Raw genomic sequence first — 16,511 nt, 5'->3', positions numbered from 1 at the left:
TGAACAATTTAAGTTAAAAAACATTCAGGTTTTGGGTGCATATATGGCTCAGGAGTAGAGTCTTATATTAGTTTGTGTAAGATGCCAGACTTGATGCAAGCACCAAAAAAGAAATAAAAATAAAAAAGTAATCTCAGTGTCTGGAACAATACCTGAGTAAAAAAGTACTTACCTAGCTTATAAGGTTCTGTTGACTTTGATCCCAAAATTACAAAAGAAATAATTTATTTTTTTTACATTTACAATATAAACATCTTAGAATTTTATTAACACAATTTTTTGCACTTTGTAGTTTAGGAGGATGGACCTCCGAGGCTCTGTGCCCTCGTTAGGGATGTGGTGGAATATTCGGCCTGTGCCTGTCAATGGCGGACAATGTAGTCCACGACCCATATGACCAGTGGTACGTTCCTCCTTTCAGGAGAAGGCCAGCATCAGCTCAAGCAACAAGACTAGGAAGCCTGATGACAAGAAGACATGACTTCGAGTCTAGCATCTCTCATGCACTGCTTGAGCTGGAGATGAACTCAGATCTCAAGGCACAGCTTGGAAGCTTAGTATCACCCACCACAGCCAAGGAAGCTGGTGATGGTCAGAAAGCAATCCTTATTTTAGCACCAGTTTCTCAGCAGAAATCTTTCCAGAAAATCCAAGTCTGGCTGGTTCATGAATTAGAGAAAAAGTTTAGTGGCAACCATGCAGTCTTCACTGCTCAAAGAAGATTCTGCCCAAGCCAACTCAGAAAAGCTGTACAAAAAAATAAGCAAAAGCACCCAACAGCTGCACCCTGGCAGCTGTACATGACACCATCCTCGGGGACTTGTTCTTCCCAAGTGAAACTGTGGATACTCCGTGTGAATGCATGGCAGTCAGCTCCTAAAGGTTCATTTAGACAAAGCTCAGCAGAACAAGCAGAACACAGGTCGAAACTTTTTCTGGTGTGTATTAGAAGCTCCCTCCCTCCCTCTCTCTCTCCCCCTCTAGGGTTTTTCGCTGGAACTTGCTCTGTCAACCAGGCTGGCCTCAAACACAGAGATCCACCTGCCTTTGCCTCCTGAGAGCTGGGATTAAAGGCATGTAACACGGCCAGCTGTTCTCTCTCTTATCCAGATAAAAAGCTCCCTCCACAGCTCATAGGCTGGCCATTTCGGTGGTTTCTTTACTACATCCTCACTTAAAATCATGTACATAAAATTTTAGTTTACATAAACTGTAGGAACAAATTATATGTGTATATATATATACATATATATATACACACACACAATAACATATAGCTTATTTAACATCTTGGAGAATCATATTATCATGTAAACTATCAAGAATGGCCTCCCTACCTGTAACGTTTGGTTCATTATGACTAGATAAAGCGTTGTCACCAACACCTCTTGACAAAAAGGCAAGTTCGGGAGACCTCCTTTCCGGTGTCATGCTCTCTGAAATAGTAAACATGCTTTTTAACTATATATGGAAGAAACATAGTTTAGCATAAAAATCAAAGAAATCCTTTCCAACAAAAAAAGCACAATCTTTATAGTCTTACAGATTCACGTTAAAGACTCCACAGTACTGAAAGGTAATTCCTCAGGTGAAAAAAATCAACACTGTACTTAAAAATATAATTTCTGTAAGAAAATGTAATCATCAGTTATCAAAATGCTTTAATTTTTGAAAAGTTAATCAGATGCAGTCAATTTTATTTGAAGTTTTAAAAAGCTTTAAAAAAAACCTTATTCATAATTTTTGTTACATTTTCCAGATCAGCATGCCCAGCACAACCCTACACATTACTGCGTTTTACACTCAAGCGTTTATGGAGTGTGCCAAGATAAACATGGACAATCTGTTTACTGTAAAAACCGGAGCCTTTGCATGCCCACGTGCCTGGACAACCTCTAACCAATGTGCTGCACTAAACTGACTTGATAAAACTTTCTCAGCCACCCAAGTATGCTGGATCAGTGTATTTCACAGAACACAGCTTGATAAAAACCTGGGTAGGAGACAAATCAGAGTTAAGAATGCACTCACTACTAGGTATGTTTCCACCTTTAAACATAACATGCATTAAGAATAACAAATATGTATACAAACAAATGCAAACAGGAAAAGCAGAGAATTACACACAAATCAATAATGCAAGTTCTAGGACAGCAAGGACTTTTTATACAGAGAAACTCTGTCTCGAGAAAAAAAAAAAAGCAAAACAAAACCCAGACTACTAACATATTTCAAATGTATCCTCAACCCTAATAACAGTGTAGTTCAAACTATGTTTAATATTTTAGTTCAGCAATATTGTCATATTAGCTATGATCTATTCACTGTTTCCAAAATTAACAAATATTGACGAAAAAGTCATTTCCCCTTACATATTAAACAGAGGGTACCATTATAAAAAGGACTAAAATTATAGATTACCTTCATCAATATACCATGAATTTTTGGATTTGGATTGTTGTTGTGAGTCAACAGATGACTCACTTAAGGTATAATATAATTCAGAACTGCTTATACTTCCTGGGTCTGAGGTAGATCCTATGGAACAAGAAAAGTTCCTTTTTAAAAAGCCAATATGTTATAAAAAGAAATTTTATAAATAAATTAACATGCGTATGGTATAACAACCGCTCACACAACTAATATACATAGTATTGTATTTTCTTCGGCTTTAAAAGTTTGGTAATTAGTCAACACAGAAGAGAGTAGGAGTTATAAAATTAATATAAAAGTGAGCCTTTTATATTAAAGCTCTAAGAAACCATTCTGGTGGTCAGTGGTGACACGAGCCTTTAATCCCAGCACTTAGTAGAGGCAGGCACATCTGAGTTTGAGGCCATCCTGGTCTATTGAGCAAGTTCCAGGACACTACAGACTATCTAAAGAAATCTGGACAAAAAAAAAATCATTCCATGTAGTCTATTTTTCAATGTCACCTCTACTTTGATGAAATTACTGGCTCAAGAATTTCACCTCTATCATTCATACCATATAACAGTGGTTTTCCACCTTCCTAATTCTGCCACCCTTTAATACAATACCTCAAACTGTGGCAAACCCCAACCAGAAAATTATTTTCATTGTTACTTTATAACTGCAATTTTAACACCTTTATGAGTTGTAATATAAATATCTTTCTTTTCCAATGGTCTTAAACGACCCCAATAAAAGGGTCATTCAAACCCTAAAGGGGTCACGATCCACAGGATGACACCCCATTGCAGTCAACAAAAGAACATGCAGCAGTGTTATAGAGCCTAGACATACACAAAGTTCTTTCACCAAGGGCTGTGAAGTGCATTCTATGATGGTCACATGATGTGGGATTCCCCTCCGCATGCTGTGAATACCATTGGTTAATAAAGAAATTGGTTTGGCCTGATAGAGTTGAACAGAGCTAGGTGGGGAAAACTGAATGCTGGGAGGAAGAAGGGCAGAGTCAGTGAGAAGCCATATAGCCCCACAGGAGATGCCAGAACTTTACCTGGTAAGCCACAGCCTCGTGGCAATACACAGATTAATGGAGATGGGTTAATTTAAGATGAGTTAGCCAGAAATATGCTTAAGCTATTGGCCAAAGAGTATTGCAAATAATAGGGTTTCTGTGTGATTATTTTGGGGCTGAGCAGCTGGGAACAAACAAGAGGTCTCATAAAAAAAGTCACACACAAAAACAAACTGCCGAATGATGCACTTCTCAGAACTCATCCCAGTAATAAGTGGCTCATCATTATAATTTCCCTTCATAAACTTCAAATGTGATCATACAAGCTGATGAACAATTTAAGTTAAAAAACATTCAGGTTTTGGGTGCATATATGGCTCAGGAGTAGAGTCTTATATTAGTTTGTGTAAGATGCCAGACTTGATGCAAGCACCAAAAAAGAAATAAAAATAAAAAAGTAATCTCAGTGTCTGGAACAATACCTGAGTAAAAAAGTACTTACCTAGCTTATAAGGTTCTGTTGACTTTGATCCCAAAATTACAAAAGAAATAATTTATTTTTTTTACATTTACAATATAAACATCTTAGAATTTTATTAACACAATTTTTTGCACTTTGTAGTTTAGGAGGATGGACCTCCGAGGCTCTGTGCCCTCGTTAGGGATGTGGTGGAATATTCGGCCTGTGCCTGTCAATGGCGGACAATGTAGTCCACGACCCATATGACCAGTGGTACTTTCCTCCTTTCAGGAGAAGGCCAGCATCAGCTCAAGCAACAAGACTAGGAAGCCTGATGACAAGAAGACATGACTTCGAGTCTAGCATCTCTCATGCACTGCTTGAGCTGGAGATGAACTCAGATCTCAAGGCACAGCTTGGAAACTTAGTATCACCCACCACAGCCAAGGAAGCTGGTGATGGTCAGAAAGCAATCCTTATTTTAGCACCAGTTTCTCAGCAGAAATCTTTCCAGAAAATCCAAGTCTGGCTGGTTCATGAATTAGAGAAAAAGTTTAGTGGCAACCATGCAGTCTTCACTGCTCAAAGAAGATTCTGCCCAAGCCAACTCAGAAAAGCTGTACAAAAAAATAAGCAAAAGCACCCAACAGCTGCACCCTGGCAGCTGTACATGACACCATCCTTGGGGACTTGTTCTTCCCAAGTGAAACTGTGGATACTCCGTGTGAATGCATGGCAGTCAGCTCCTAAAGGTTCATTTAGACAAAGCTCAGCAGAACAAGCAGAACACAGGTCGAAACTTTTTCTGGTGTGTATAAGAAGCTCTTTCCCTCCCTCTCTCTCTCCCCCTCTAGGGTTTTTGCTGGAACTTGCTCTGTCAACCAGGCTGGCCTCAAACACAGAGATCCACCTGCCTTTGCCTCCTGAGAGCTGGGATTGAAGGCATGTAACACCGCCAGCTGTTCTCTCTCTTATCCAAATAAAAAGCTCCCTCCACCGCTCATAGGCTGGCCATTTCGGTGGTTTCTTTACTACATCCTCACTTAAAATCATGTACATAAAATTTTAGTTTACATAAACTGTAGGAACAAATTATATGTATACATATATATACATATATATATACACACACACAATAACATATAGCTTATTTAACATCTTGGAGAATCATATTATCATGTAAACTATCAAGAATGGCCTCCATACTTGTAACCTTCGGTTCATTATGACCAGATAAAGCGTTGTCACCAACACCTCTTGACATAAAGGCAAGTTCCGGAGGCATCCTTTCCGGTGTCATGCTCTCTGAAATAGTAAACATACTTTTTAACTATATATGGAAGAAACATAGTTTAGCATGAAAAACAAAGAGATCCTTTCCAACAAAAAAAGCACATTCTTTATAGTCTTACAGATTCTCTTTAAGGACTCCACAGTACTGAAAGGTAATTCCTCAGGTGAAAAAAATCAACACTGTACTTAAAAATATAATTTCTGTAAGAAAATATAATCATCAGTTATCAAAATGCTTTAATTTTTGAAAAGTTAGTCAGATGCAGTCGATTTTATTTGAAGTTTTAAAAAGCTTTAAAAAAAAACCTTATTCATAATTTTTGTTCCATTTTCCAGATCAGCATGCCCAGCATAACCCTACACATTACAGCGTTTTACACTCAAGCGTTTATGGAGTGCGCCAAGATAAACATGGACAATCTGTTTACTGTAAAAACCGGAGCCTTTACATGCCCACGTGCCTGGACAACCTCTAACCAATGTGCTGCACTAAACTGACTTGATAAAACTTTCTCAGCCACCCAAGTATGCCGGATCAGTGTATTTCACAGAACACAGCTTGATAAAAACCTGGGTAGGAGACAAATCAGAGTTAGGAATGCACTCACTACTAAGTATGTTTCCACCTTTAAACATAACATGCATTAAGAATAACAAATATGTATACAAACAAATGCAAACAGGAAAAGCAGAGAATTACACACAAATCAATAATCCAAGTTCTAGGACAGCAAGGACGTTTTATACAGGGAAACTCTGTCTCGGGAAAAAAAAACAAAGCAAAACAAAACCCAGACTACTAACATATTTCAAATGTATCCTCAACCCTAATAAGAGTGTAGTTCAAACGATGTTTAATATTATAGTTCAGCAATATTGTCATATGAGCTATGATCTATTCACTGTTTCCAAACTTAACAAATATTGATGAAAAAGTCATTTCCCCTTACACATTAAACAGAGGGAACCATTATAAAGAGGACTAAAATTATAGATTACCTTCATCGATATACCATGAATTTTTGGATTTGGATGGTTGTTTTGAGTCAACAGATGACGCACGTAAGGTATGAAATAATCCAGAACTGCTTCTACTTCCGGGGTCTGAGGTAGATCCTATGGAACAAGAAAAGTTCCTTTTTAAAAAGCCAATATGTTATAAAAAGAACTTTTATAAATAAATTAACATGCGTATGGTATAACAACTGCTCACACAACTAATATACATATACATAATATTGTATTGGCTTTGGCTTTAAAAGTTTGGTAATTAGTCAACACAGAAGAGAGTAGGAGTTATAAAATTAATATAAAAGTTAGCCGTTTATATTAAAGCTCTAAGAAACCATTCTGGTGGTCAGTGGTGACACGAGCCTTTAATCCCAGCACTTAGTAGAGGCAGGCACATCTGAGTTTGAGGCCATCCTGGTCTATTGAGCAAGTTCCAGGACACTACAGACTATCTAAAGAAATCTGGGCAAAAAAAAAATCATTCCATGTAGTCTATTTTTCAATGTCACCTCTACTTTGATGAAATTACTGGCTCACGAATTTCACCTCTATCATTCATACCATATAACAGTGGTTTTCCACCTTCCTAATTCTGCCACCCTTTAATACAATACCTCAAACTGTGGCAAACCCAACCAGAAAATTATTTTCATTGTTACTTTATAACTGCAATTTTACCACCTTTATGAATTGTAATATAAATATCTTTCTTTTCCAATGGTCTTAAACGACCCCAATAAAAGGGTCATTCAAAGCCCAAAGGGGTCACGATCCACAGGATGAAACCCCGTTGCAGTCAACAAAAGAACATTCAGCAGTGTTATAGAGCCTAGACATACACAAAGTTCTTTCACCAAGGACTGTGAAGTGCATTCTATGATGGTCACATGATGTGGGATTCCCCTCCGCATGCTGTGAATACCATTGGTTAATAAAGAAATTGGTTTGGCCTGATAGAGTTGAACAGAGCTAGGTGGGGAAAACTGAATGCTGGGAGGAAGAAGGGCAGAGTCAGTGAGAAGCCATATAGCCCCACAGGAGATGCCAGAACTTTACCTGGTAAGCCACAGCCTCGTGGCAATACACAGATTAATGGAGATGGGTTAATTTAAGATGAGTTAGCCAGAAATATGCTTAAGCTATTGACCAAAGAGTATTGCAAATAATAGGGTTTCTGTGTGATTATTTTGGGGCTGAGCAGCTGGGAACAAACAAGAGGTCTCATAAAAAAAGTCACACACAAAAACAAACTGCCGAATGATGCACTTCTCAGAACTCATCCCAGTAATAAGTGGCTCATCATTATAATTTCCCTTCATAAACTTCAAATGTGATCATACAAGCTGATGAACAATTTAAGTTAAAAAACATTCAGGTTTTGGGTGCATATATGGCTCAGGAGTAGAGTCTTATATTAGTTTGTGTAAGATGCCAGACTTGATGCAAGCACCAAAAAAGAAATAAAAATAAAAAAGTAATCTCAGTGTCTGGAACAATACCTGAGTAAAAAGTACTTACCTAGCTTATAAGGTTCTGTTGACTTTGATCCCAAAATTACAAAAGAAATAATTTATTTTTTTTACATTTACAATATAAACATCTTAGAATTTTATTAACACAATTTTTTGCACTTTGTAGTTTAGGAGGATGGACCTCCGAGGCTCTGTGCCCTCGTTAGGGATGTGGTGGAATATTCGGCCTGTGCCTGTCAATGGCGGACAATGTAGTCCACGACCCATATGACCAGTGGTACTTTCCTCCTTTCAGGAGAAGGCCAGCATCAGCTCAAGCAACAAGACTAGGAAGCCTGATGACAAGAAGACATGACTTCGAGTCTAGCATCTCTCATGCACTGCTTGAGCTGGAGATGAACTCAGATCTCAAGGCACAGCTTGGAAACTTAGTATCACCCACCACAGCCAAGGAAGCTGGTGATGGTCAGAAAGCAATCCTTATTTTAGCACCAGTTTCTCAGCAGAAATCTTTCCAGAAAATCCAAGTCTGGCTGGTTCATGAATTAGAGAAAAAGTTTAGTGGCAACCATGCAGTCTTCACTGCTCAAAGAAGATTCTGCCCAAGCCAACTCAGAAAAGCTGTACAAAAAAATAAGCAAAAGCACCCAAAAGCTGCACCCTGGCAGCTGTACATGACACCATCCTCGGGGACTTATTCTTCCCAAGTGAAACTGTGGATACTCCGTGTGAATGCCTTGCAGTCAGCTCCTAAAGGTTCATTTAGACAAAGCTCAGTAGAACAAGCAGAACACAGGTCGAAACTTTTTTCTGGTGTGTATTAGAAGCTCCTTCTGTCCCTCTCTCTCTCCCCCTCTAGGGTTTTTTGCTGGAACTTGCTCTGTCAACAAGGCTGGCCTCAAACACAGAGATCCACCTGCCTTTGCCTCCTGAGAGCTGGGATTGAAGGCATGTAACACCGCCAGCTGTTCTCTCTCTTATCCAAATAAAAAGCTCCCTCCACCGCTCATAGGCTGGCCATTTCGGTGGTTTCTTTACTACATCCTCACTTAAAATCATGTACATAAAATTTTAGTTTACATAAAGTGTAGGAACAAATTATATGTATACATATATATACATATATATATACACACACACAATAACATATAGCTTATTTAACATCTTGGAGAATCATATTATCATGTAAACTATCAAGAATGGCCTCCATACCTGTAACCTTCGGTTCATTATGACTAGATAAAGCGTTGTCACCAACACCTCTTGACATAAAGGCAAGTTCCGGAGGCCTCCTTTCCGGTGTCATGCTCTCTGAAATAGTAAACATACTTTTTAACTATATATGGAAGAAACATAGTTTAGCATAAAAAACAAAGAGATCCTTTCCAACAAAAAAAGCACAATCTTTATAGTCTTACAGATTCTCTTTAAAGACTCCACAGTACTGAAAGGTAATTCCTCAGGTGAAAAAAATCAACACTGTACTTAAAAATATAATTTCTGTAAGAAAATATAATCATCAGTTATCAAAATGCTTTAATTTTTGAAAAGTTAGTCAGATGCAGTCAATTTTATTTGAAGTTTTAAAAAGCTTTAAAAAAAACCTTATTCATAATTTTTGTTCCATTTTCCAGATCAGCATGCCCAGCATAACCCTACACATTACAGCGTTTTACACTCAAGCGTTTATGGAGTGCGCCAAGATAAACATGGACAATCTGTTTACTGTAAAAACCGGAGCCTTTACATGCCCACGTGCCTGGACAACCTCTAACCAATGTGCTGCACTAAACTGACTTGATAAAACTTTCTCAGCCACCCAAGTATGCTGGATCAGTGTATTTCACAGAACACAGCTTGATAAAAACCTGGGTAGGAGACAAATCAGAGTTAGGAATGCACTCACTACTAAGTATGTTTCCACCTTTAAAGATAACATGCATTAAGAATAACAAATATGTATACAAACAAATGCAAACAGGAAAAGCAGAGAATTACACACAAATCAATAATCCAAGTTCTAGGACAGCAAGGACGTTTTATACAGAGAAACTCGAAACTCTGTCTCGGGAAAAAAAAAAACAAAGCAAAACAAAACCCAGACTACTAACATATTTCAAATGTATCCTCAACCCTAATAAGAGTGTAGTTCAAACGATGTTTAATATTATAGTTCAGCAATATTGTCATATGAGCTATGATCTATTCACTGTTTCCAAACTTAACAAATATTGATGAAAAAGTCATTTCCCCTTACACATTAAACAAAGGGAACCATTATAAAGAGGACTAAAATTATAGATTACCTTCATCGATATACCATGAATTTTTGGATTTGGATGGTTGTTTTGAGTCAACAGATGACGCACGTAAGGTATGAAATAATCCAGAACTGCTTCTACTTCCGGGGTCTGAGGTAGATCCTATGGAACAAGAAAAGTTCCTTTTTAAAAAGCCAATATGTTATAAAAAGAACTTTTATAAATAAATTAACATGCGTATGGTATAACAACTGCTCACACAACTAATATACATATACATAATATTGTATTGGCTTTGGCTTTAAAAGTTTGGTAATTAGTCAACACAGAAGAGAGTAGGAGTTATAAAATTAATATAAAAGTTAGCCGTTTATATTAAAGCTCTAAGAAACCATTCTGGTGGTCAGTGGTGACACGAGCCTTTAATCCCAGCACTTAGTAGAGGCAGGCACATCTGAGTTTGAGGCCATCCTGGTCTATTGAGCAAGTTCCAGGACACTACAGACTATCTAAAGAAATCTGGACAAAAAAAATCATTCCATGTAGTCTATTTTTCAATGTCACCTCTACTTTGATGAAATTACTGGCTCACGAATTTCACCTCTATCATTCATACCATATAACAGTGGTTTTCCACCTTCCTAATTCTGCCACCCTTTAATACAATACCTCAAACTGTGGCAAACCCAACCAGAAAATTATTTTCATTGTTACTTTATAACTGCAATTTTACCACCTTTATGAATTGTAATATAAATATCTTTCTTTTCCAATGGTCTTAAACGACCCCAATAAAAGGGTCATTCAAAGCCCAAAGGGGTCACGATCCACAGGATGAAACCCCGTTGCAGTCAACAAAAGAACATTCAGCAGTGTTATAGAGCCTAGACATACACAAAGTTCTTTCACCAAGGACTGTGAAGTGCATTCTATGATGGTCACATGATGTGGGATTCCCCTCCGCATGCTGTGAATACCATTGGTTAATAAAGAAATTGGTTTGGCCTGATAGAGTTGAACAGAGCTAGGTGGGGAAAACTGAATGCTGGGAGGAAGAAGGGCAGAGTCAGTGAGAAGCCATATAGCCCCACAGGAGATGCCAGAACTTTACCTGGTAAGCCACAGCCTCGTGGCAATACACAGATTAATGGAGATGGGTTAATTTAAGATGAGTTAGCCAGAAATATGCTTAAGCTATTGGCCAAAGAGTATTGCAAATAATAGGGTTTCTGTGTGATTATTTTGGGGCTGAGCAGCTGGGAACAAACAAGAGGTCTCATAAAAAAAGTCACACACAAAAACAAACTGCTGAATGATGCACTTCTCAGAACTCATCCCAGTAATAAGTGGCTCATCATTATAATTTCCCTTCATAAACTTCAAATGTGATCATACAAGCTGATGAACAATTTAAGTTAAAAAACATTCAGGTTTTGGGTGCATATATGGCTCAGGAGTAGAGTCTTATATTAGTTTGTGTAAGATGCCAGACTTGATGCAAGCACCAAAAAAGAAATAAAAATAAAAAAGTAATCTCAGTGTCTGGAACAATACCTGAGTAAAAAGTACTTACCTAGCTTATAAGGTTCTGTTGACTTTGATCCCAAAATTACAAAAGAAATAATTTATTTTTTTTACATTTACAATATAAACATCTTAGAATTTTATTAACACAATTTTTTGCACTTTGTAGTTTAGGAGGATGGACCTCCGAGGCTCTGTGCCCTCGTTAGGGATGTGGTGGAATATTCGGCCTGTGCCTGTCAATGGCGGACAATGTAGTCCACGACCCATATGACCAGTGGTACTTTCCTCCTTTCAGGAGAAGGCCAGCATCAGCTCAAGCAACAAGACTAGGAAGCCTGATGACAAGAAGACATGACTTCGAGTCTAGCATCTCTCATGCACTGCTTGAGCTGGAGATGAACTCAGATCTCAAGGCACAGCTTGGAAACTTAGTATCACCCACCACAGCCAAGGAAGCTGGTGATGGTCAGAAAGCAATCCTTATTTTAGCACCAGTTTCTCAGCAGAAATCTTTCCAGAAAATCCAAGTCTGGCTGGTTCATGAATTAGAGAAAAAGTTTAGTGGCAACCATGCAGTCTTCACTGCTCAAAGAAGATTCTGCCCAAGCCAACTCAGAAAAGCTGTACAAAAAAATAAGCAAAAGCACCCAAAAGCTGCACCCTGGCAGCTGTACATGACACCATCCTCGGGGACTTATTCTTCCCAAGTGAAACTGTGGATACTCCGTGTGAATGCCTTGCAGTCAGCTCCTAAAGGTTCATTTAGACAAAGCTCAGTAGAACAAGCAGAACACAGGTCGAAACTTTTTTCTGGTGTGTATTAGAAGCTCCTTCTGTCCCTCTCTCTCTCCCCCTCTAGGGTTTTTTGCTGGAACTTGCTCTGTCAACAAGGCTGGCCTCAAACACAGAGATCCACCTGCCTTTGCCTCCTGAGAGCTGGGATTGAAGGCATGTAACACCGCCAGCTGTTCTCTCTCTTATCCAAATAAAAAGCTCCCTCCACCGCTCATAGGCTGGCCATTTCGGTGGTTTCTTTACTACATCCTCACTTAAAATCATGTACATAAAATTTTAGTTTACATAAAGTGTAGGAACAAATTATATGTATACATATATATACATATATATATACACACACACAATAACATATAGCTTATTTAACATCTTGGAGAATCATATTATCATGTAAACTATCAAGAATGGCCTCCATACTTGTAACCTTCGGTTCATTATGACTAGATAAAGCGTTGTCACCAACACCTCTTGACATAAAGGCAAGTTCCGGAGGCCTCCTTTCCGGTGTCATGCTCTCTGAAATAGTAAACATACTTTTTAACTATATATGGAAGAAACATAGTTTAGCATAAAAAACAAAGAGATCCTTTCCAACAAAAAAAGCACAATCTTTATAGTCTTACAGATTCTCTTTAAAGACTCCACAGTACTGAAAGGTAATTCCTCAGGTGAAAAAAATCAACACTGTACTTAAAAATATAATTTCTGTAAGAAAATATAATCATCAGTTATCAAAATGCTTTAATTTTTGAAAAGTTAGTCAGATGCAGTCAATTTTATTTGAAGTTTTAAAAAGCTTTAAAAAAAACCTTATTCATAATTTTTGTTCCATTTTCCAGATCAGCATGCCCAGCATAACCCTACACATTACAGCGTTTTACACTCAAGCGTTTATGGAGTGCGCCAAGATAAACATGGACAATCTGTTTACTGTAAAAACCGGAGCCTTTACATGCCCACGTGCCTGGACAACCTCTAACCAATGTGCTGCACTAAACTGACTTGATAAAACTTTCTCAGCCACCCAAGTATGCTGGATCAGTGTATTTCACAGAACACAGCTTGATAAAAACCTGGGTAGGAGACAAATCAGAGTTAGGAATGCACTCACTACTAAGTATGTTTCCACCTTTAAAGATAACATGCATTAAGAATAACAAATATGTATACAAACAAATGCAAACAGGAAAAGCAGAGAATTACACACAAATCAATAATCCAAGTTCTAGGACAGCAAGGACGTTTTATACAGAGAAACTTGAAACTCTGTCTCGGGAAAAAAAAAAACAAAGCAAAACAAAACCCAGACTACTAACATATTTCAAATGTATCCTCAACCCTAATAACAGTGTAGTTCAAACGATGTTTAATATTATAGTTCAGCAATATTGTCATATGAGCTATGATCTATTCACTGTTTCCAAACTTAACAAATATTGATGAAAAAGTCATTTCCCCTTACACATTAAACAGAGGGAACCATTATAAAGAGGACTAAAATTATAGATTACCTTCATCGATATACCATGAATTTTTGGATTTGGATGGTTGTTTTGAGTCAACAGATGACGCACGTAAGGTATGAAATAATCCAGAACTGCTTCTACTTCCGGGGTCTGAGGTAGATCCTATGGAACAAGAAAAGTTCCTTTTTAAAAAGCCAATATGTTATAAAAAGAACTTTTATAAATAAATTAACATGCGTATGGTATAACAACTGCTCACACAACTAATATACATATACATAATATTGTATTGGCTTTGGCTTTAAAAGTTTGGTAATTAGTCAACACAGAAGAGAGTAGGAGTTATAAAATTAATATAAAAGTTAGCCGTTTATATTAAAGCTCTAAGAAACCATTCTGGTGGTCAGTGGTGACACGAGCCTTTAATCCCAGCACTTAGTAGAGGCAGGCACATCTGAGTTTGAGGCCATCCTGGTCTATTGAGCAAGTTCCAGGACACTACAGACTATCTAAAGAAATCTGGACAAAAAAAATCATTCCATGTAGTCTATTTTTCAATGTCACCTCTACTTTGATGAAATTACTGGCTCACGAATTTCACCTCTATCATTCATACCATATAACAGTGGTTTTCCACCTTCCTAATTCTGCCACCCTTTAATACAATACCTCAAACTGTGGCAAACCCAACCAGAAAATTATTTTCATTGTTACTTTATAACTGCAATTTTACCACCTTTATGAATTGTAATATAAATATCTTTCTTTTCCAATGGTCTTAAACGACCCCAATAAAAGGGTCATTCAAACCCCAAAGGGGTCACGATCCACAGGATGAAACCCCGTTGCAGTCAACAAAAGAACATTCAGCAGTGTTATAGAGCCTAGACATACACAAAGTTCTTTCACCAAGGACTGTGAAGTGCATTCTATGATGGTCACATGATGTGGGATTCCCCTCCGCATGCTGTGAATACCATTGGTTAATAAAGAAATTGGTTTGGCCTGATAGAGTTGAACAGAGCTAGGTGGGGAAAACTGAATGCTGGGAGGAAGAAGGGCAGAGTCAGTGAGAAGCCATATAGCCCCACAGGAGATGCCAGAACTTTACCTGGTAAGCCACAGCCTCGTGGCAATACACAGATTAATGGAGATGGGTTAATTTAAGATGAGTTAGCCAGAAATATGCTTAAGCTATTGGCCAAAGAGTATTGCAAATAATAGGGTTTCTGTGTGATTATTTTGGGGCTGAGCAGCTGGGAACAAACAAGAGGTCTCATAAAAAAAGTCACACACAAAAACAAACTGCCGAATGATGCACTTCTCAGAACTCATCCCAGGAATAAGTGGCTCATCATTATAATTTCCCTTCATAAACTTCAAATGTGATCATACAAGCTGATGAACAATTTAAGTTAAAAAACATTCAGGTTTTGGGTGCATATATGGCTCAGGAGTAGAGTCTTATATTAGTTTGTGTAAGATGCCAGACTTGATGCAAGCACCAAAAAAGAAATAAAAATAAAAAAGTAATCTCAGTGTCTGGAACAATACCTGAGTAAAAAAGTACTTACCTAGCTTATAAGATTCTGTTGACTTTGATCCCAAAATTACAAAAGAAATAATTTATTTTTTTTACATTTACAATATAAACATCTTAGAATTTTATTAACACAATTTTTTGCACTTTGTAGTTTAGGAGGATGGACCTCCGAGGCTCTGTGCCCTCGTTAGGGATGTGGTGGAATATTCGGCCTGTGCCTGTCAATGGCGGACAATGTAGTCCACGACCCATATGACCAGTGGTACTTTCCTCCTTTCAGGAGAAGGCCAGCATCAGCTCAAGCAACAAGACTAGGAAGCCTGATGACAAGAAGACATGACTTCGAGTCTAGCATCTCTCATGCACTGCTTGAGCTGGAGATGAACTCAGATCTCAAGGCACAGCTTGGAAGCTTAGTATCACCCACCACAGCCAAGGAAGCTGGTGATGGTCAGAAAGCAATCCTTATTTTAGCACCAGTTTCTCAGCAGAAATCTTTCCAGAAAATCCAAGTCTGGCTGGTTCATGAATTAGAGAAAAAGTTTAGTGGCAACCATGCAGTCTTCACTGCTCAAAGAAGATTCTGCCCAAGCCAACTCAGAAAAGCTGTACAAAAAAATAAGCAAAAGCACCCAACAGCTGCACCCTGGCAGCTGTACATGACACCATCCTCGGGGACTTGTTCTTCCCAAGTGAAACTGTGGATACTCCGTGTGAATGCATGGCAGTCAGCTCCTAAAGGTTCATTTAGACAAAGCTCAGTAGAACAAGCAGAACACAGGTCGAAACTTTTTTCTGGTGTGTATTAGAAGCTCCTTCTGTCCCTCTCTCTCTCCCCCTCTAGGGTTTTTTGCTGGAACTTGCTCTGTCAACAAGGCTGGCCTCAAACACAGAGATCCACCTGCCTTTGCCTCCTGAGAGCTGGGATTGAAGGCATGTAACACCGCCAGCTGTTCTCTCTCTTATCCAAATAAAAAGCTCCCTCCACCGCTCATAGGCTGGCCATTTCGGTGGTTTCTTTACTACATCCTCACTTAAAATCATGTACATAAAATTTTAGTTTACATAAAGTGTAGGAACAAATTATATGTATACATATATATACATATATATATACACACACACAATAACATATAGCTTATTTAACATCTTGGAGAATCATATTATCATGTAAACTATCAAGAATGGCCTCCATACTTGTAACCTTCGGTTCATTATGACTAGATAAAGCGTTGTCA

The 16,511-nt window shown here is 38.1% G+C and overlaps 1 protein-coding gene and 5 pseudogenes across 1 annotated transcript in view; 5 read left to right on the top strand and 1 right to left on the bottom strand.

Moving 5' to 3' along the window:
- The window catches only part of LOC142853092 (ubiquitin carboxyl-terminal hydrolase CYLD-like), a 67,244-nt gene that overhangs the window by 30,946 nt on the left and 19,787 nt on the right, over window positions 1-16,511 (bottom strand). The window lies entirely within an intron of this gene.
- On the top strand, window positions 366-4,107 carry LOC142852715 (small ribosomal subunit protein eS7-like; annotated as a pseudogene).
- LOC142852714 (small ribosomal subunit protein eS7-like) lies at window positions 4,141-7,952 on the top strand (annotated as a pseudogene).
- Window positions 8,020-9,334, top strand: LOC142852713 (small ribosomal subunit protein eS7-like; annotated as a pseudogene).
- Window positions 9,370-12,249, top strand: LOC142852712 (small ribosomal subunit protein eS7-like; annotated as a pseudogene).
- LOC142852711 (small ribosomal subunit protein eS7-like) lies at window positions 13,110-16,038 on the top strand (annotated as a pseudogene).

This window comes from Microtus pennsylvanicus, chromosome 6 (assembly GCF_037038515.1).
Source record: "Microtus pennsylvanicus isolate mMicPen1 chromosome 6, mMicPen1.hap1, whole genome shotgun sequence".
NCBI classification, from domain to species: domain Eukaryota; kingdom Metazoa; phylum Chordata; class Mammalia; order Rodentia; family Cricetidae; genus Microtus; species Microtus pennsylvanicus.
Note: the sequence above shows the minus strand (reverse complement) of the source record. Positions and strands in the feature narration are given on the sequence as shown.